This window comes from Hyperolius riggenbachi, chromosome 1, assembly GCF_040937935.1.
Source record: "Hyperolius riggenbachi isolate aHypRig1 chromosome 1, aHypRig1.pri, whole genome shotgun sequence".
NCBI lineage: Eukaryota > Metazoa > Chordata > Amphibia > Anura > Hyperoliidae > Hyperolius > Hyperolius riggenbachi.
The window spans coordinates 413,722,373-413,738,578 of NC_090646.1; the positions used below are offsets into that span (position 1 = coordinate 413,722,373).

Below are 16,206 nucleotides of genomic sequence, written 5' to 3' on the forward strand. Positions count from 1 at the left end.
CTAGAGGCAGTGGCGGTTTTTGATAAGACAGCTGGTGAAAGAAAATAGGTTGTCAGGAAAGAAAGATACAGCGCATGAAATAACGCTTAGGCCCTAGTGAGATTTGAACTCACGACCCCTGGTTTACAAGACCAGTGCTCTAACCCCTGAGCTATAGAGCCACAGTGCTCTGTTGTGTAAATGTGTTAAAAAAAAAAACAAAAAAACGTTCTTGGCTGTGAAAGACTAGCAGGTAGGGGAACCGTGAAAAAACCATGCAAACGCTGTCAGAAGTGGGATTTGAACCCACGCCTCCAGGGGAGACTGCGACCTGAACGCAGCGCCTTAGACCGCTCGGCCATCCTGACACGGAGGTGCATTGTGCCACCGGAAAGTAGGGTGGTTGAGAGAGCTGAATTGTGGTCTTCTACGAAGCCTTCAATCAAGACATGTGAATGGCACCTAGCCCTTGAGGGCAGAAGTAAGGCAGCCTCCAGCTCTAGAATCATAGCTACCGTTATTAGGCCAACCCATGAATGGTGGCATAAGCACCAGTGTTGGCTTCTTGGCCATCCAGAAGAACGGAATACGGCCGCTCTCTTTTTAGGAAGAGAATGTTATGAATGTGGTCTAAGTCTTCTTGGAGCCAGTAAGGTTTTTTTTTTTTTTTTGCTCAAAGTGGGGTCAATGTTGTGAACCTTGACCAGGGTTGAATGTAATGTGATCTTTCATGTAAGGGGAGTTGACCTAGAGGCAGTGGCGGTTTTTGATAAGACAGCTGGTGAAAGAAAATAGGTTGTCAGGAAAGAAAGATACAGCGCATGAAATAACGCTTAGGCCCTAGTGAGATTTGAACTCACGACCCCTGGTTTACAAGACCAGTGCTCTAACCCCTGAGCTATAGAGCCACAGTGCTCTGTTGTGTAAATGTGTTAAAAAAAAAAAAACGTTCTTGGCTGTGAAAGACTAGCAGGTAGGGGAACCGTGAAAAAACCATGCAAACGCTGTCAGAAGTGGGATTTGAACCCACGCCTCCAGGGGAGACTGCGACCTGAACGCAGCGCCTTAGACCGCTCAGCCATCCTGACACGGAGGTGCATTGTGCCACCGGAAAGTAGGGTGGTTGAGAGAGCTGAATTGTGGTCTTCTACGAAGCCTTCAATCAAGACATGTGAATGGCACCTAGCCCTTGAGGGCAGAAGTAAGGCAGCCTCCAGCTCTAGAATCATAGCTACCGTTATTAGGCCAACCCATGAATGGTGGCATAAGCACCAGTGTTGGCTTCTTGGCCATCCAGAAGAACGGAATACGGCCGCTCTCTTTTTAGGAAGAGAATGTTATGAATGTGGTCTAAGTCTTCTTGGAGCCAGTAAGGTTTTTTTTTTTTTTTTTGCTCAAAGTGGGGTCAATATTGTGAACCTTGACCAGGGTTGAATGTAATGTGATCTTTCATGTAAGGGGAGTTGACCTAGAGGCAGTGGCGGTTTTTGATAAGACAGCTGGTGAAAGAAAATAGGTTTTCAGGAAAGAAAGATACAGCGCATGAAATAACGCTTAGGCCCTAGTGAGATTTGAACTCACGACCCCTGGTTTACAAGACCAGTGCTCTAACCCCTGAGCTATAGAGCCACAGTGCTCTGTTGTGTAATTGTGTTAAAAAAAAAAACAAAAAAACGTTCTTGGCTGTGAAAGACTAGCAGGTAGGGGAACCGTGAAAAAACCATGCAAACGCTGTCAGAAGTGGGATTTGAACCCACGCCTCCAGGGGAGACTGCGACCTGAACGCAGCGCCTTAGACCGCTCGGCCATCCTGACACGGAGGTGCATTGTGCCACCGGAAAGTAGGGTGGTTGAGAGAGCTGAATTGTGGTCTTCTACGAAGCCTTCAATCAAGACATGTGAATGGCACCTAGCCCTTGAGGGCAGAAGTAAGGCAGCCTCCAGCTCTAGAATCATAGCTACCGTTATTAGGCCAACCCATGAATGGTGGCATAAGCACCAGTGTTGGCTTCTTGGCCATCCAGAAGAACGGAATACGGCCGCTCTCTTTTTAGGAAGAGAATGTTATGAATGTGGTCTAAGTCTTCTTGGAGCCAGTAAGGTTTTTTTTTTTTTTTGCTCAAAGTGGGGTCAATGTTGTGAACCTTGACCAGGGTTGAATGTAATGTGATCTTTCATGTAAGGGGAGTTGACCTAGAGGCAGTGGCGGTTTTTGATAAGACAGCTGGTGAAAGAAAATAGGTTGTCAGGAAAGAAAGATACAGCGCATGAAATAACGCTTAGGCCCTAGTGAGATTTGAACTCACGACCCCTGGTTTACAAGACCAGTGCTCTAACCCCTGAGCTATAGAGCCACAGTGCTCTGTTGTGTAAATGTGTTAAAAAAAAAAAAAAAAAAAAAAAAACGTTCTTGGCTGTGAAAGACTAGCAGGTAGGGGAACCGTGAAAAAACCATGCAAACGCTGTCAGAAGTGGGATTTGAACCCACGCCTCCAGGGGAGACTGCGACCTGAACGCAGCGCCTTAGACCGCTCGGCCATCCTGACACGGAGGTGCATTGTGCCACCGGAAAGTAGGGTGGTTGAGAGAGCTGAATTGTGGTCTTCTACGAAGCCTTCAATCAAGACATGTGAATGGCACCTAGCCCTTGAGGGCAGAAGTAAGGCAGCCTCCAGCTCTAGAATCATAGCTACCGTTATTAGGCCAACCCATGAATGGTGGCATAAGCACCAGTGTTGGCTTCTTGGCCATCCAGAAGAACGGAATACGGCCGCTCTCTTTTTAGGAAGAGAATGTTATGAATGTGGTCTAAGTCTTCTTGGAGCCAGTAAGGTTTTTTTTTTTTTTTGCTCAAAGTGGGGTCAATGTTGTGAACCTTGACCAGGGTTGAATGTAATGTGATCTTTCATGTAAGGGGAGTTGACCTAGAGGCAGTGGCGGTTTTTGATAAGACAGCTGGTGAAAGAAAATAGGTTGTCAGGAAAGAAAGATACAGCGCATGAAATAACGCTTAGGCCCTAGTGAGATTTGAACTCACGACCCCTGGTTTACAAGACCAGTGCTCTAACCCCTGAGCTATAGAGCCACAGTGCTCTGTTGTGTAAATGTGTTAAAAAAAAAAACAAAAAAACGTTCTTGGCTGTGAAAGACTAGCAGGTAGGGGAACCGTGAAAAAACCATGCAAACGCTGTCAGAAGTGGGATTTGAACCCACGCCTCCAGGGGAGACTGCGACCTGAACGCAGCGCCTTAGACCGCTCGGCCATCCTGACACGGAGGTGCATTGTGCCACCGGAAAGTAGGGTGGTTGAGAGAGCTGAATTGTGGTCTTCTACGAAGCCTTCAATCAAGACATGTGAATGGCACCTAGCCCTTGAGGGCAGAAGTAAGGCAGCCTCCAGCTCTAGAATCATAGCTACCGTTATTAGGCCAACCCATGAATGGTGGCATAAGCACCAGTGTTGGCTTCTTGGCCATCCAGAAGAACGGAATACGGCCGCTCTCTTTTTAGGAAGAGAATGTTATGAATGTGGTCTAAGTCTTCTTGGAGCCAGTAAGGTTTTTTTTTTTTTTTGCTCAAAGTGGGGTCAATGTTGTGAACCTTGACCAGGGTTGAATGTAATGTGATCTTTCATGTAAGGGGAGTTGACCTAGAGGCAGTGGCGGTTTTTGATAAGACAGCTGGTGAAAGAAAATAGGTTGTCAGGAAAGAAAGATACAGCGCATGAAATAACGCTTAGGCCCTAGTGAGATTTGAACTCACGACCCCTGGTTTACAAGACCAGTGCTCTAACCCCTGAGCTATAGAGCCACAGTGCTCTGTTGTGTAAATGTGTTAAAAAAAAAAAAAAAAAAAAAACGTTCTTGGCTGTGAAAGACTAGCAGGTAGGGGAACCGTGAAAAAACCATGCAAACGCTGTCAGAAGTGGGATTTGAACCCACGCCTCCAGGGGAGACTGCGACCTGAACGCAGCGCCTTAGACCGCTCGGCCATCCTGACACGGAGGTGCATTGTGCCACCGGAAAGTAGGGTGGTTGAGAGAGCTGAATTGTGGTCTTCTACGAAGCCTTCAATCAAGACATGTGAATGGCACCTAGCCCTTGAGGGCAGAAGTAAGGCAGCCTCCAGCTCTAGAATCATAGCTACCGTTATTAGGCCAACCCATGAATGGTGGCATAAGCACCAGTGTTGGCTTCTTGGCCATCCAGAAGAACGGAATACGGCCGCTCTCTTTTTAGGAAGAGAATGTTATGAATGTGGTCTAAGTCTTCTTGGAGCCAGTAAGGTTTTTTTTTTTTTTTGCTCAAAGTGGGGTCAATGTTGTGAACCTTGACCAGGGTTGAATGTAATGTGATCTTTCATGTAAGGGGAGTTGACCTAGAGGCAGTGGCGGTTTTTGATAAGACAGCTGGTGAAAGAAAATAGGTTGTCAGGAAAGAAAGATACAGCGCATGAAATAACGCTTAGGCCCTAGTGAGATTTGAACTCACGACCCCTGGTTTACAAGACCAGTGCTCTAACCCCTGAGCTATAGAGCCACAGTGCTCTGTTGTGTAAATGTGTTAAAAAAAAAAAAAAAAAAAACGTTCTTGGCTGTGAAAGACTAGCAGGTAGGGGAACCGTGAAAAAACCATGCAAACGCTGTCAGAAGTGGGATTTGAACCCACGCCTCCAGAGGAGACTGCGACCTGAACGCAGCGCCTTAGACCGCTCGGCCATCCTGACACGGAGGTGCATTGTGCCACCGGAAAGTAGGGTGGTTGAGAGAGCTGAATTGTGGTCTTCTACGAAGCCTTCAATCAAGACATGTGAATGGCACCTAGCCCTTGAGGGCAGAAGAAAGGCAGCCTCCAGCTCTAGAATCATAGCTACCGTTATTAGGACAACCCATGAATGGTGGCATAAGCACCAGTGTTGGCTTCTTGGCCATCCAGAAGAACGGAATACGGCCGCTCTCTTTTTAGGAAGAGAATGTTATGAATGTGGTCTAAGTCTTCTTGGAGCCAGTAAGGTTTTTTTTTTTTTTTTGCTCAAAGTGGGGTCAATGTTGTGAACCTTGACCAGGGTTGAATGTAATGTGATCTTTCATGTAAGGGGAGTTGACCTAGAGGCAGTGGCGGTTTTTGATAAGACAGCTGGTGAAAGAAAATAGGTTGTCAGGAAAGAAAGATACAGCGCATGAAATAACGCTTAGGCCCTAGTGAGGTTTGAACTCACGACCCCTGGTTTACAAGACCAGTGCTCTAACCCCTGAGCTATAGAGCCACAGTGCTCTGTTGTGTAAATGTGTTATAAAAAAAAACAAAAAAACGTTCTTGGCTGTGAAAGACTAGCAGGTAGGGGAACCGTGAAAAAACCATGCAAACGCTGTCAGAAGTGGGATTTGAACCCACGCCTCCAGGGGAGACTGCGACCTGAACGCAGCGCCTTAGACCGCTCGGCCATCCTGACACGGAGGTGCATTGTGCCACCGGAAAGTAGGGTGGTTGAGAGAGCTGAATTGTGGTCTTCTACGAAGCCTTCAATCAAGACATGTGAATGGCACCTAGCCCTTGAGGGCAGAAGTAAGGCAGCCTCCAGCTCTAGAATCATAGCTACCGTTATTAGGCCAACCCATGAATGGTGGCATAAGCACCAGTGTTGGCTTCTTGGCCATCCAGAAGAACGGAATACGGCCGCTCTCTTTTTAGGAAGAGAATGTTATGAATGTGGTCTAAGTCTTCTTGGAGCCAGTAAGGTTTTTTTTTTTTTTTGCTCAAAGTGGGGTCAATGTTGTGAACCTTGACCAGGGTTGAATGTAATGTGATCTTTCATGTAAGGGGAGTTGACCTAGAGGCAGTGGCGGTTTTTGATAAGACAGCTGGTGAAAGAAAATAGGTTGTCAGGAAAGAAAGATACAGCGCATGAAATAACGCTTAGGCCCTAGTGAGATTTGAACTCACGACCCCTGGTTTACAAGACCAGTGCTCTAACCCCTGAGCTATAGAGCCACAGTGCTCTGTTGTGTAAATGTGTTAAAAAAAAAAAAAAAAAACGTTCTTGGCTGTGAAAGACTAGCAGGTAGGGGAACCGTGAAAAAACCATGCAAACGCTGTCAGAAGTGGGATTTGAACCCACGCCTCCAGAGGAGACTGCGACCTGAACGCAGCGCCTTAGACCGCTCGGCCATCCTGACACGGAGGTGCATTGTGCCACCGGAAAGTAGGGTGGTTGAGAGAGCTGAATTGTGGTCTTCTACGAAGCCTTCAATCAAGACATGTGAATGGCACCTAGCCCTTGAGGGCAGAAGAAAGGCAGCCTCCAGCTCTAGAATCATAGCTACCGTTATTAGGACAACCCATGAATGGTGGCATAAGCACCAGTGTTGGCTTCTTGGCCATCCAGAAGAACGGAATACGGCCGCTCTCTTTTTAGGAAGAGAATGTTATGAATGTGGTCTAAGTCTTCTTGGAGCCAGTAAGGTTTTTTTTTTTTTTTTGCTCAAAGTGGGGTCAATGTTGTGAACCTTGACCAGGGTTGAATGTAATGTGATCTTTCATGTAAGGGGAGTTGACCTAGAGGCAGTGGCGGTTTTTGATAAGACAGCTGGTGAAAGAAAATAGGTTGTCAGGAAAGAAAGATACAGCGCATGAAATAACGCTTAGGCCCTTGTGAGATTTGAACTCACGACCCCTGGTTTACAAGACCAGTGCTCTAACCCCTGAGCTATAGAGCCACAGTGCTCTGTTGTGTAAATGTGTTAAAAAAAAAAAAAAAAAAACGTTCTTGGCTGTGAAAGACTAGCAGGTAGGGGAACCGTGAAAAAACCATGCAAACGCTGTCAGAAGTGGGATTTGAACCCACGCCTCCAGGGGAGACTGCGACCTGAACGCAGCGCCTTAGACCGCTCGGCCATCCTGACACGGAGGTGCATTGTGCCACCGGAAAGTAGGGTGGTTGAGAGAGCTGAATTGTGGTCTTCTACGAAGCCTTCAATCAAGACATGTGAATGGCACCTAGCCCTTGAGGGCAGAAGTAAGGCAGCCTCCAGCTCTAGAATCATAGCTACCGTTATTAGGCCAACCCATGAATGGTGGCATAAGCACCAGTGTTGGCTTCTTGGCCATCCAGAAGAACGGAATACGGCCGCTCTCTTTTTAGGAAGAGAATGTTATGAATGTGGTCTAAGTCTTCTTGGAGCCAGTAAGGTTTTTTTTTTTTTTTTTGCTCAAAGTGGGGTCAATGTTGTGAACCTTGACCAGGGTTGAATGTAATGTGATCTTTCATGTAAGGGGAGTTGACCTAGAGGCAGTGGCGGTTTTTGATAAGACAGCTGGTGAAAGAAAATAGGTTGTCAGGAAAGAAAGATACAGCGCATGAAATAACGCTTAGGCCCTTGTGAGATTTGAACTCACGACCCCTGGTTTACAAGACCAGTGCTCTAACCCCTGAGCTATAGAGCCACAGTGCTCAGTTGTGTAAATGTGTTAAAAAAAAAAACAAAAAAACGTTCTTGGCTGTGAATGACTAGCAGGTAGGGGAACCGTGAAAAAACCATGCAAACGCTGTCAGAAGTGGGATTTGAACCCACGCCTCCAGGGGAGACTGCGACCTGAACGCAGCGCCTTAGACCGCTCGGCCATCCAGACACGGAGGTGCATTGTGCCACCGGAAAGTAGGGTGGTTGAGAGAGCTGAATTGTGGTCTTCTACGAAGCCTTCAATCAAGACATGTGAATGGCACCTAGCCCTTGAGGGCAGAAGTAAGGCAGCCTCCAGCTCTAGAATCATAGCTACCGTTATTAGGCCAACCCATGAATGGTGGCATAAGCACCAGTGTTGGCTTCTTGGCCATCCAGAAGAACGGAATACGGCCGCTCTCTTTTTAGGAAGAGAATGTTATGAATGTGGTCTAAGTCTTCTTGGAGCCAGTAAGGTTTTTTTTTTTTTTTTGCTCAAAGTGGGGTCAATGTTGTGAACCTTGACCAGGGTTGAATGTAATGTGATCTTTCATGTAAGGGGAGTTGACCTAGAGGCAGTGGCGGTTTTTGATAAGACAGCTGGTGAAAGAAAATAGGTTGTCAGGAAAGAAAGATACAGCGCATGAAATAACGCTTAGGCCCTAGTGAGATTTGAACTCACGACTCCTGGTTTACAAGACCAGTGCTCTAACCCCTGAGCTATAGAGCCACAGTGCTCTGTTGTGTAAATGTGTTAAAAAAAAAACCAAAAAAACGTTCTTGGCTGTGAAAGACTAGCAGGTAGGGGAACCGTGAAAAAACCATGCAAACGCTGTCAGAAGTGGGATTTGAACCCACGCCTCCAGGGGAGACTGCGACCTGAACGCAGCGCCTTAGACCGCTCGGCCATCCAGACACGGAGGTGCATTGTGCCACCGGAAAGTAGGGTGGTTGAGAGAGCTGAATTGTGGTCTTCTACGAAGCCTTCAATCAAGACATGTGAATGGCACCTAGCCCTTGAGGGCAGAAGTAAGGCAGCCTCCAGCTCTAGAATCATAGCTACCGTTATTAGGCCAACCCATGAATGGTGGCATAAGCACCAGTGTTGGCTTCTTGGCCATCCAGAAGAACGGAATACGGCCGCTCTCTTTTTAGGAAGAGAATGTTATGAATGTGGTCTAAGTCTTCTTGGAGCCAGTAAGGTTTTTTTTTTTTTTTTTGCTCAAAGTGGGGTCAATGTTGTGAACCTTGACCAGGGTTGAATGTAATGTGATCTTTCATGTAAGGGGAGTTGACCTAGAGGCAGTGGCGGTTTTTGATAAGACAGCTGGTGAAAGAAAATAGGTTGTCAGGAAAGAAAGATACAGCGCATGAAATAACGCTTAGGCCCTAGTGAGATTTGAACTCACGACCCCTGGTTTACAAGACCAGTGCTCTAACCCCTGAGCTATAGAGCCACAGTGCTCTGTTGTGTAAATGTGTTAAAAAAAAAAAAAAAAACGTTCTTGGCTGTGAAAGACTAGCAGGTAGGGGAACCGTGAAAAAACCATGCAAACGCTGTCAGAAGTGGGATTTGAACCCACGCCTCCAGGGGAGACTGCGACCTGAACGCAGCGCCTTAGACCGCTCGGCCATCCTGACACGGAGGTGCATTGTGCCACCGGAAAGTAGGGTGGTTGAGAGAGCTGAATTGTGGTCTTCTACGAAGCCTTCAATCAAGACATGTGAATGGCACCTAGCCCTTGAGGGCAGAAGTAAGGCAGCCTCCAGCTCTAGAATCATAGCTACCGTTATTAGGCCAACCCATGAATGGTGGCATAAGCACCAGTGTTGGCTTCTTGGCCATCCAGAAGAACGGAATACGGCCGCTCTCTTTTTAGGAAGAGAATGTTATGAATGTGGTCTAAGTCTTCTTGGAGCCAGTAAGGTTTTTTTTTTTTTTTTTGCTCAAAGTGGGGTCAATGTTGTGAACCTTGACCAGGGTTGAATGTAATGTGATCTTTCATGTAAGGGGAGTTGACCTAGAGGCAGTGGCGGTTTTTGATAAGACAGCTGGTGAAAGAAAATAGGTTGTCAGGAAAGAAAGATACAGCGCATGAAATAACGCTTAGGCCCTAGTGAGATTTGAACTCACGACCCCTGGTTTACAAGACCAGTGCTCTAACCCCTGAGCTATAGAGCCACAGTGCTCTGTTGTGTAAATGTGTTAAAAAAAAAAAAAAAAAAAACGTTCTTGGCTGTGAAAGACTAGCAGGTAGGGGAACCGTGAAAAAACCATGCAAACGCAGTCAGAAGTGGGATTTGAACCCACGCCTCCAGGGGAGACTGCGACCTGAACGCAGCGCCTTAGACCGCTCGGCCATCCTGACACGGAGGTGCATTGTGCCACCGGAAAGTAGGGTGGTTGAGAGAGCTGAATTGTGGTCTTCTACGAAGCCTTCAATCAAGACATGTGAATGGCACCTAGCCCTTGAGGGCAGAAGTAAGGCAGCCTCCAGCTCTAGAATCATAGCTACCGTTATTAGGCCAACCCATGAATGGTGGCATAAGCACCAGTGTTGGCTTCTTGGCCATCCAGAAGAACGGAATACGGCCGCTCTCTTTTTAGGAAGAGAATGTTATGAATGTGGTCTAAGTCTTCTTGGAGCCAGTAAGGTTTTTTTTTTTTTTTTTTGCTCAAAGTGGGGTCAATGTTGTGAACCTTGACCAGGGTTGAATGTAATGTGATCTTTCATGTAAGGGGAGTTGACCTAGAGGCAGTGGCGGTTTTTGATAAGACAGCTGGTGAAAGAAAATAGGTTGTCAGGAAAGAAAGATACAGCGCATGAAATAACGCTTAGGCCCTAGTGAGATTTGAACTCACAACCCCTGGTTTACAAGACCAGTGCTCTAACCCCTGAGCTATAGAGCCACAGTGCTCTGTTGTGTAAATGTGTTAAAAAAAAAAAAAAAAAAAACGTTCTTGGCTGTGAAAGACTAGCAGGTAGGGGAACCGTGAAAAAACCATGCAAACGCTGTCAGAAGTGGGATTTGAACTCACGCCTCCAGGGGAGACTGCGACCTGAACGCAGCGCCTTAGACCGCTCGGCCATCCTGACACGGAGGTGCATTGTGCCACCGGAAAGTAGGGTGGTTGAGAGAGCTGAATTGTGGTCTTCTACGAAGCCTTCAATCAAGACATGTGAATGGCACCTAGCCCTTGAGGGCAGAAGTAAGGCAGCCTCCAGCTCTAGAATCATAGCTACCGTTATTAGGCCAACCCATGAATGGTGGCATAAGCACCAGTGTTGGCTTCTTGGCCATCCAGAAGAACGGAATACGGCCGCTCTCTTTTTAGGAAGAGAATGTTATGAATGTGGTCTAAGTCTTCTTGGAGCCAGTAAGGTTTTTTTTTTTTTTTTGCTCAAAGTGGGGTCAATGTTGTGAACCTTGACCAGGGTTGAATGTAATGTGATCTTTCATGTAAGGGGAGTTGACCTAGAGGCAGTGGCGGTTTTTGATAAGACAGCTGGTGAAAGAAAATAGGTTGTCAGGAAAGAAAGATACAGCGCATGAAATAACGCTTAGGCCCTAGTGAGATTTGAACACACGACCCCTGGTTTACAAGACCAGTGCTCTAACCCCTGAGCTATAGAGCCACAGTGCTCTGTTGTGTAAATGTGTTAAAAAAAACAACAAAAAAACGTTCTTGGCTGTGAAAGACTAGCAGGTAGGGGAACCGTGAAAAAACCATGCAAACGCTGTCAGAAGTGGGATTTGAACCCACGCCTCCAGGGGAGACTGCGACCTGAACGCAGCGCCTTAGACCGCTCGGCCATCCTGACACGGAGGTGCATTGTGCCACCGGAAAGTAGGGTGGTTGAGAGAGCTGAATTGTGGTCTTTTCTACGAAGCCTTCAATCAAGACATGTGAATGGCACCTAGCCCTTGAGGGCAGAAGTAAGGCAGCCTCCAGCTCTAGAATCATAGCTACCGTTATTAGGCCAACCCATGAATGGTGGCATAAGCACCAGTGTTGGCTTCTTGGCCATCCAGAAGAACGGAATACGGCCGCTCTCTTTTTAGGAAGAGAATGTTATGAATGTGGTCTAAGTCTTCTTGGAGCCAGTAAGGTTTTTTTTTTTTTTTTGCTCAAAGTGGGGTCAATGTTGTGAACCTTGACCAGGGTTGAATGTAATGTGATCTTTCATGTAAGGGGAGTTGACCTAGAGGCAGTGGCGGTTTTTGATAAGACAGCTGGTGAAAGAAAATAGGTTGTCAGGAAAGAAAGATACAGCGCATGAAATAACGCTTAGGCCCTAGTGAGATTTGAACTCACGACCCCTGGTTTACAAGACCAGTGCTCTAACCCCTGAGCTATAGAGCCACAGTGCTCTGTTGTGTAAATGTGTTAAAAAAAAAAACAAAAAAACGTTCTTGGCTGTGAAAGACTAGCAGGTAGGGGAACCGTGAAAAAACCATGCAAACGCTGTCAGAAGTGGGATTTGAACCCACGCCTCCAGGGGAGACTGCGACCTGAACGCAGCGCCTTAGACCGCTCGGCCATCCTGACACGGAGGTGCATTGTGCCACCGGAAAGTAGGGTGGTTGAGAGAGCTGAATTGTGGTCTTCTACGAAGCCTTCAATCAAGACATGTGAATGGCACCTAGCCCTTGAGGGCAGAAGTAAGGCAGCCTCCAGCTCTAGAATCATAGCTACCGTTATTAGGCCAACCCATGAATGGTGGCATAAGCACCAGTGTTGGCTTCTTGGCCATCCAGAAGAACGGAATACGGCCGCTCTCTTTTTTGGAAGAGAATGTTATGAATGTGGTCTAAGTCTTCTTGGAGCCAGTAAGGTTTTTTTTTTTTTTTTTGCTCAAAGTGGGGTCAATGTTGTGAACCTTGACCAGGGTTGAATGTAATGTGATCTTTCATGTAAGGGGAGTTGACCTAGAGGCAGTGGCGGTTTTTGATAAGACAGCTGGTGAAAGAAAATAGGTTGTCAGGAAAGAAAGATACAGCGCATGAAATAACGCTTAGGCCCTAGTGAGATTTGAACTCACGACCCCTGGTTTACAAGACCAGTGCTCTAACCCCTGAGCTATAGAGCCACAGTGCTCTGTTGTGTAAATGTGTTAAAAAAAAAAAAAAAAAACGTTCTTGGCTGTGAAAGACTAGCAGGTAGGGGAACCGTGAAAAAACCATGCAAACGCAGTCAGAAGTGGGATTTGAACCCACGCCTCCAGGGGAGACTGCGACCTGAACGCAGCGCCTTAGACCGCTCGGCCATCCTGACACGGAGGTGCATTGTGCCACCGGAAAGTAGGGTGGTTGAGAGAGCTGAATTGTGGTCTTCTACGAAGGCTTCAATCAAGACATGTGAATGGCACCTAGCCCTTGAGGGCAGAAGTAAGGCAGCCTCCAGCTCTAGAATCATAGCTACCGTTATTAGGCCAACCCATGAATGGTGGCATAAGCACCAGTGTTGGCTTCTTGGCCATCCAGAAGAACGGAATACGGCCGCTCTCTTTTTAGGAAGAGAATGTTATGAATGTGGTCTAAGTCTTCTTGGAGCCAGTAAGGTTTTTTTTTTTTTTTTTGCTCAAAGTGGGGTCAATGTTGTGAACCTTGACCAGGGTTGAATGTAATGTGATCTTTCATGTAAGGGGAGTTGACCTAGAGGCAGTGGCGGTTTTTGATAAGACAGCTGGTGAAAGAAAATAGGTTGTCAGGAAAGAAAGATACAGCGCATGAAATAACGCTTAGGCCCTAGTGAGATTTGAACTCACAACCCCTGGTTTACAAGACCAGTGCTCTAACCCCTGAGCTATAGAGCCACAGTGCTCTGTTGTGTAAATGTGTTAAAAAAAAAAAAAAAAAACGTTCTTGGCTGTGAAAGACTAGCAGGTAGGGGAACCGTGAAAAAACCATGCAAACGCTGTCAGAAGTGGGATTTGAACTCACGCCTCCAGGGGAGACTGCGACCTGAACGCAGCGCCTTAGACCGCTCGGCCATCCTGACACGGAGGTGCATTGTGCCACCGGAAAGTAGGGTGGTTGAGAGAGCTGAATTGTGGTCTTCTACGAAGCCTTCAATCAAGACATGTGAATGGCACCTAGCCCTTGAGGGCAGAAGTAAGGCAGCCTCCAGCTCTAGAATCATAGCTACCGTTATTAGGCCAACCCATGAATGGTGGCATAAGCACCAGTGTTGGCTTCTTGGCCATCCAGAAGAACGGAATACGGCCGCTCTCTTTTTAGGAAGAGAATGTTATGAATGTGGTCTAAGTCTTCTTGGAGCCAGTAAGGTTTTTTTTTTTTTTTTTGCTCAAAGTGGGGTCAATGTTGAGAACCTTGACCAGGGTTGAATGTAATGTGATCTTTCATGTAAGGGGAGTTGACCTAGAGGCAGTGGCGGTTTTTGATAAGACAGCTGGTGAAAGAAAATAGGTTGTCAGGAAAGAAAGATACAGCGCATGAAATAACGCTTAGGCCCTAGTGAGATTTGAACACACGACCCCTGGTTTACAAGACCAGTGCTCTAACCCCTGAGCTATAGAGCCACAGTGCTCTGTTGTGTAAATGTGTTAAAAAAAACAACAAAAAAACGTTCTTGGCTGTGAAAGACTAGCAGGTAGGGGAACCGTGAAAAAACCATGCAAACGCTGTCAGAAGTGGGATTTGAACCCACGCCTCCAGGGGAGACTGCGACCTGAACGCAGCGCCTTAGACCGCTCGGCCATCCTGACACGGAGGTGCATTGTGCCACCGGAAAGTAGGGTGGTTGAGAGAGCTGAATTGTGGTCTTCTACGAAGCCTTCAATCAAGACATGTGAATGGCACCTAGCCCTTGAGGGCAGAAGTAAGGCAGCCTCCAGCTCTAGAATCATAGCTACCGTTATTAGGCCAACCCATGAATGGTGGCATAAGCACCAGTGTTGGCTTCTTGGCCATCCAGAAGAACGGAATACGGCCGCTCTCTTTTTAGGAAGAGAATGTTATGAATGTGGTCTAAGTCTTCTTGGAGCCAGTAAGGTTTTTTTTTTTTTTTGCTCAAAGTGGGGTCAATGTTGTGAACCTTGACCAGGGTTGAATGTAATGTGATCTTTCATGTAAGGGGAGTTGACCTAGAGGCAGTGGCGGTTTTTGATAAGACAGCTGGTGAAAGAAAATAGGTTGTCAGGAAAGAAAGATACAGCGCATGAAATAACGCTTAGGCCCTAGTGAGATTTGAACTCACAACCCCTGGTTTACAAGACCAGTGCTCTAACCCCTGAGCTATAGAGCCACAGTGCTCTGTTGTGTAAATGTGTTAAAAAAAAAAAAAAAAAAAACGTTCTTGGCTGTGAAAGACTAGCAGGTAGGGGAACCGTGAAAAAACCATGCAAACGCTGTCAGAAGTGGGATTTGAACTCACGCCTCCAGGGGAGACTGCGACCTGAACGCAGCGCCTTAGACCGCTCGGCCATCCTGACACGGAGGTGCATTGTGCCACCGGAAAGTAGGGTGGTTGAGAGAGCTGAATTGTGGTCTTCTACGAAGCCTTCAATCAAGACATGTGAATGGCACCTAGCCCTTGAGGGCAGAAGTAAGGCAGCCTCCAGCTCTAGAATCATAGCTACCGTTATTAGGCCAACCCATGAATGGTGGCATAAGCACCAGTGTTGGCTTCTTGGCCATCCAGAAGAACGGAATACGGCCGCTCTCTTTTTAGGAAGAGAATGTTATGAATGTGGTCTAAGTCTTCTTGGAGCCAGTAAGGTTTTTTTTTTTTTTTTGCTCAAAGTGGGGTCAATGTTGTGAACCTTGACCAGGGTTGAATGTAATGTGATCTTTCATGTAAGGGGAGTTGACCTAGAGGCAGTGGCGGTTTTTGATAAGACAGCTGGTGAAAGAAAATAGGTTGTCAGGAAAGAAAGATACAGCGCATGAAATAACGCTTAGGCCCTAGTGAGATTTGAACACACGACCCCTGGTTTACAAGACCAGTGCTCTAACCCCTGAGCTATAGAGCCACAGTGCTCTGTTGTGTAAATGTGTTAAAAAAAACAACAAAAAAACGTTCTTGGCTGTGAAAGACTAGCAGGTAGGGGAACCGTGAAAAAACCATGCAAACGCTGTCAGAAGTGGGATTTGAACCCACGCCTCCAGGGGAGACTGCGACCTGAACGCAGCGCCTTAGACCGCTCGGCCATCCTGACACGGAGGTGCATTGTGCCACCGGAAAGTAGGGTGGTTGAGAGAGCTGAATTGTGGTCTTTTCTACGAAGCCTTCAATCAAGACATGTGAATGGCACCTAGCCCTTGAGGGCAGAAGTAAGGCAGCCTCCAGCTCTAGAATCATAGCTACCGTTATTAGGCCAACCCATGAATGGTGGCATAAGCACCAGTGTTGGCTTCTTGGCCATCCAGAAGAACGGAATACGGCCGCTCTCTTTTTAGGAAGAGAATGTTATGAATGTGGTCTAAGTCTTCTTGGAGCCAGTAAGGTTTTTTTTTTTTTTTTGCTCAAAGTGGGGTCAATGTTGTGAACCTTGACCAGGGTTGAATGTAATGTGATCTTTCATGTAAGGGGAGTTGACCTAGAGGCAGTGGCGGTTTTTGATAAGACAGCTGGTGAAAGAAAATAGGTTGTCAGGAAAGAAAGATACAGCGCATGAAATAACGCTTAGGCCCTAGTGAGATTTGAACTCACGACCCCTGGTTTACAAGACCAGTGCTCTAACCCCTGAGCTATAGAGCCACAGTGCTCTGTTGTGTAAATGTGTTAAAAAAAAAAACAAAAAAACGTTCTTGGCTGTGAAAGA

At 46.7% G+C, this 16,206-nt stretch overlaps 34 non-coding genes across 34 annotated transcripts; all 34 read right to left on the reverse strand.

The window, feature by feature from the left end:
- Nucleotides 1-88: 88 nt before the first annotated feature.
- TRNAT-UGU (transfer RNA threonine (anticodon UGU)) lies at nucleotides 89-161 on the reverse strand. Its single transcript has one exon. It is a non-coding gene; the product is annotated as a tRNA-Thr (tRNA).
- A 103-nt stretch (nucleotides 162-264) lies between these two features.
- TRNAL-CAG (transfer RNA leucine (anticodon CAG)) lies at nucleotides 265-347 on the reverse strand. The gene has a single exon. It is a non-coding gene; the product is annotated as a tRNA-Leu (tRNA).
- A 467-nt stretch (nucleotides 348-814) lies between these two features.
- Nucleotides 815-887, reverse strand: TRNAT-UGU (transfer RNA threonine (anticodon UGU)). Its single transcript has one exon. It is a non-coding gene; the product is annotated as a tRNA-Thr (tRNA).
- Nucleotides 888-984: 97 nt separating this feature from the next.
- Nucleotides 985-1,067, reverse strand: TRNAL-CAG (transfer RNA leucine (anticodon CAG)). The gene has a single exon. It is a non-coding gene; the product is annotated as a tRNA-Leu (tRNA).
- Nucleotides 1,068-1,535: 468 nt separating this feature from the next.
- On the reverse strand, nucleotides 1,536-1,608 carry TRNAT-UGU (transfer RNA threonine (anticodon UGU)). The gene has a single exon. It is a non-coding gene; the product is annotated as a tRNA-Thr (tRNA).
- Nucleotides 1,609-1,711: 103 nt separating this feature from the next.
- Nucleotides 1,712-1,794, reverse strand: TRNAL-CAG (transfer RNA leucine (anticodon CAG)). Its single transcript has one exon. It is a non-coding gene; the product is annotated as a tRNA-Leu (tRNA).
- Nucleotides 1,795-2,260: 466 nt separating this feature from the next.
- Nucleotides 2,261-2,333, reverse strand: TRNAT-UGU (transfer RNA threonine (anticodon UGU)). Its single transcript has one exon. It is a non-coding gene; the product is annotated as a tRNA-Thr (tRNA).
- A 109-nt stretch (nucleotides 2,334-2,442) lies between these two features.
- Nucleotides 2,443-2,525, reverse strand: TRNAL-CAG (transfer RNA leucine (anticodon CAG)). Its single transcript has one exon. It is a non-coding gene; the product is annotated as a tRNA-Leu (tRNA).
- Nucleotides 2,526-2,991: 466 nt separating this feature from the next.
- On the reverse strand, nucleotides 2,992-3,064 carry TRNAT-UGU (transfer RNA threonine (anticodon UGU)). The gene has a single exon. It is a non-coding gene; the product is annotated as a tRNA-Thr (tRNA).
- A 103-nt stretch (nucleotides 3,065-3,167) lies between these two features.
- Nucleotides 3,168-3,250, reverse strand: TRNAL-CAG (transfer RNA leucine (anticodon CAG)). Its single transcript has one exon. It is a non-coding gene; the product is annotated as a tRNA-Leu (tRNA).
- A 466-nt stretch (nucleotides 3,251-3,716) lies between these two features.
- On the reverse strand, nucleotides 3,717-3,789 carry TRNAT-UGU (transfer RNA threonine (anticodon UGU)). Its single transcript has one exon. It is a non-coding gene; the product is annotated as a tRNA-Thr (tRNA).
- Nucleotides 3,790-3,895: 106 nt separating this feature from the next.
- On the reverse strand, nucleotides 3,896-3,978 carry TRNAL-CAG (transfer RNA leucine (anticodon CAG)). The gene has a single exon. It is a non-coding gene; the product is annotated as a tRNA-Leu (tRNA).
- A 466-nt stretch (nucleotides 3,979-4,444) lies between these two features.
- Nucleotides 4,445-4,517, reverse strand: TRNAT-UGU (transfer RNA threonine (anticodon UGU)). Its single transcript has one exon. It is a non-coding gene; the product is annotated as a tRNA-Thr (tRNA).
- Nucleotides 4,518-4,621: 104 nt separating this feature from the next.
- TRNAL-CAG (transfer RNA leucine (anticodon CAG)) lies at nucleotides 4,622-4,704 on the reverse strand. The gene has a single exon. It is a non-coding gene; the product is annotated as a tRNA-Leu (tRNA).
- A 467-nt stretch (nucleotides 4,705-5,171) lies between these two features.
- Nucleotides 5,172-5,244, reverse strand: TRNAT-UGU (transfer RNA threonine (anticodon UGU)). The gene has a single exon. It is a non-coding gene; the product is annotated as a tRNA-Thr (tRNA).
- A 103-nt stretch (nucleotides 5,245-5,347) lies between these two features.
- TRNAL-CAG (transfer RNA leucine (anticodon CAG)) lies at nucleotides 5,348-5,430 on the reverse strand. The gene has a single exon. It is a non-coding gene; the product is annotated as a tRNA-Leu (tRNA).
- A 466-nt stretch (nucleotides 5,431-5,896) lies between these two features.
- On the reverse strand, nucleotides 5,897-5,969 carry TRNAT-UGU (transfer RNA threonine (anticodon UGU)). The gene has a single exon. It is a non-coding gene; the product is annotated as a tRNA-Thr (tRNA).
- A 102-nt stretch (nucleotides 5,970-6,071) lies between these two features.
- Nucleotides 6,072-6,154, reverse strand: TRNAL-CAG (transfer RNA leucine (anticodon CAG)). Its single transcript has one exon. It is a non-coding gene; the product is annotated as a tRNA-Leu (tRNA).
- Nucleotides 6,155-6,797: 643 nt separating this feature from the next.
- Nucleotides 6,798-6,880, reverse strand: TRNAL-CAG (transfer RNA leucine (anticodon CAG)). Its single transcript has one exon. It is a non-coding gene; the product is annotated as a tRNA-Leu (tRNA).
- Nucleotides 6,881-8,801: 1,921 nt separating this feature from the next.
- TRNAT-UGU (transfer RNA threonine (anticodon UGU)) lies at nucleotides 8,802-8,874 on the reverse strand. The gene has a single exon. It is a non-coding gene; the product is annotated as a tRNA-Thr (tRNA).
- A 101-nt stretch (nucleotides 8,875-8,975) lies between these two features.
- TRNAL-CAG (transfer RNA leucine (anticodon CAG)) lies at nucleotides 8,976-9,058 on the reverse strand. The gene has a single exon. It is a non-coding gene; the product is annotated as a tRNA-Leu (tRNA).
- A 468-nt stretch (nucleotides 9,059-9,526) lies between these two features.
- Nucleotides 9,527-9,599, reverse strand: TRNAT-UGU (transfer RNA threonine (anticodon UGU)). Its single transcript has one exon. It is a non-coding gene; the product is annotated as a tRNA-Thr (tRNA).
- A 104-nt stretch (nucleotides 9,600-9,703) lies between these two features.
- On the reverse strand, nucleotides 9,704-9,786 carry TRNAL-CAG (transfer RNA leucine (anticodon CAG)). The gene has a single exon. It is a non-coding gene; the product is annotated as a tRNA-Leu (tRNA).
- A 469-nt stretch (nucleotides 9,787-10,255) lies between these two features.
- Nucleotides 10,256-10,328, reverse strand: TRNAT-UGU (transfer RNA threonine (anticodon UGU)). The gene has a single exon. It is a non-coding gene; the product is annotated as a tRNA-Thr (tRNA).
- Nucleotides 10,329-11,158: 830 nt separating this feature from the next.
- Nucleotides 11,159-11,241, reverse strand: TRNAL-CAG (transfer RNA leucine (anticodon CAG)). The gene has a single exon. It is a non-coding gene; the product is annotated as a tRNA-Leu (tRNA).
- Nucleotides 11,242-11,710: 469 nt separating this feature from the next.
- TRNAT-UGU (transfer RNA threonine (anticodon UGU)) lies at nucleotides 11,711-11,783 on the reverse strand. The gene has a single exon. It is a non-coding gene; the product is annotated as a tRNA-Thr (tRNA).
- A 103-nt stretch (nucleotides 11,784-11,886) lies between these two features.
- Nucleotides 11,887-11,969, reverse strand: TRNAL-CAG (transfer RNA leucine (anticodon CAG)). The gene has a single exon. It is a non-coding gene; the product is annotated as a tRNA-Leu (tRNA).
- Nucleotides 11,970-12,437: 468 nt separating this feature from the next.
- Nucleotides 12,438-12,510, reverse strand: TRNAT-UGU (transfer RNA threonine (anticodon UGU)). Its single transcript has one exon. It is a non-coding gene; the product is annotated as a tRNA-Thr (tRNA).
- Nucleotides 12,511-12,612: 102 nt separating this feature from the next.
- TRNAL-CAG (transfer RNA leucine (anticodon CAG)) lies at nucleotides 12,613-12,695 on the reverse strand. The gene has a single exon. It is a non-coding gene; the product is annotated as a tRNA-Leu (tRNA).
- Nucleotides 12,696-13,163: 468 nt separating this feature from the next.
- TRNAT-UGU (transfer RNA threonine (anticodon UGU)) lies at nucleotides 13,164-13,236 on the reverse strand. Its single transcript has one exon. It is a non-coding gene; the product is annotated as a tRNA-Thr (tRNA).
- An 829-nt stretch (nucleotides 13,237-14,065) lies between these two features.
- Nucleotides 14,066-14,148, reverse strand: TRNAL-CAG (transfer RNA leucine (anticodon CAG)). Its single transcript has one exon. It is a non-coding gene; the product is annotated as a tRNA-Leu (tRNA).
- A 466-nt stretch (nucleotides 14,149-14,614) lies between these two features.
- TRNAT-UGU (transfer RNA threonine (anticodon UGU)) lies at nucleotides 14,615-14,687 on the reverse strand. The gene has a single exon. It is a non-coding gene; the product is annotated as a tRNA-Thr (tRNA).
- Nucleotides 14,688-15,517: 830 nt separating this feature from the next.
- TRNAL-CAG (transfer RNA leucine (anticodon CAG)) lies at nucleotides 15,518-15,600 on the reverse strand. Its single transcript has one exon. It is a non-coding gene; the product is annotated as a tRNA-Leu (tRNA).
- A 469-nt stretch (nucleotides 15,601-16,069) lies between these two features.
- Nucleotides 16,070-16,142, reverse strand: TRNAT-UGU (transfer RNA threonine (anticodon UGU)). The gene has a single exon. It is a non-coding gene; the product is annotated as a tRNA-Thr (tRNA).
- Nucleotides 16,143-16,206: the final 64 nt, after the last annotated feature.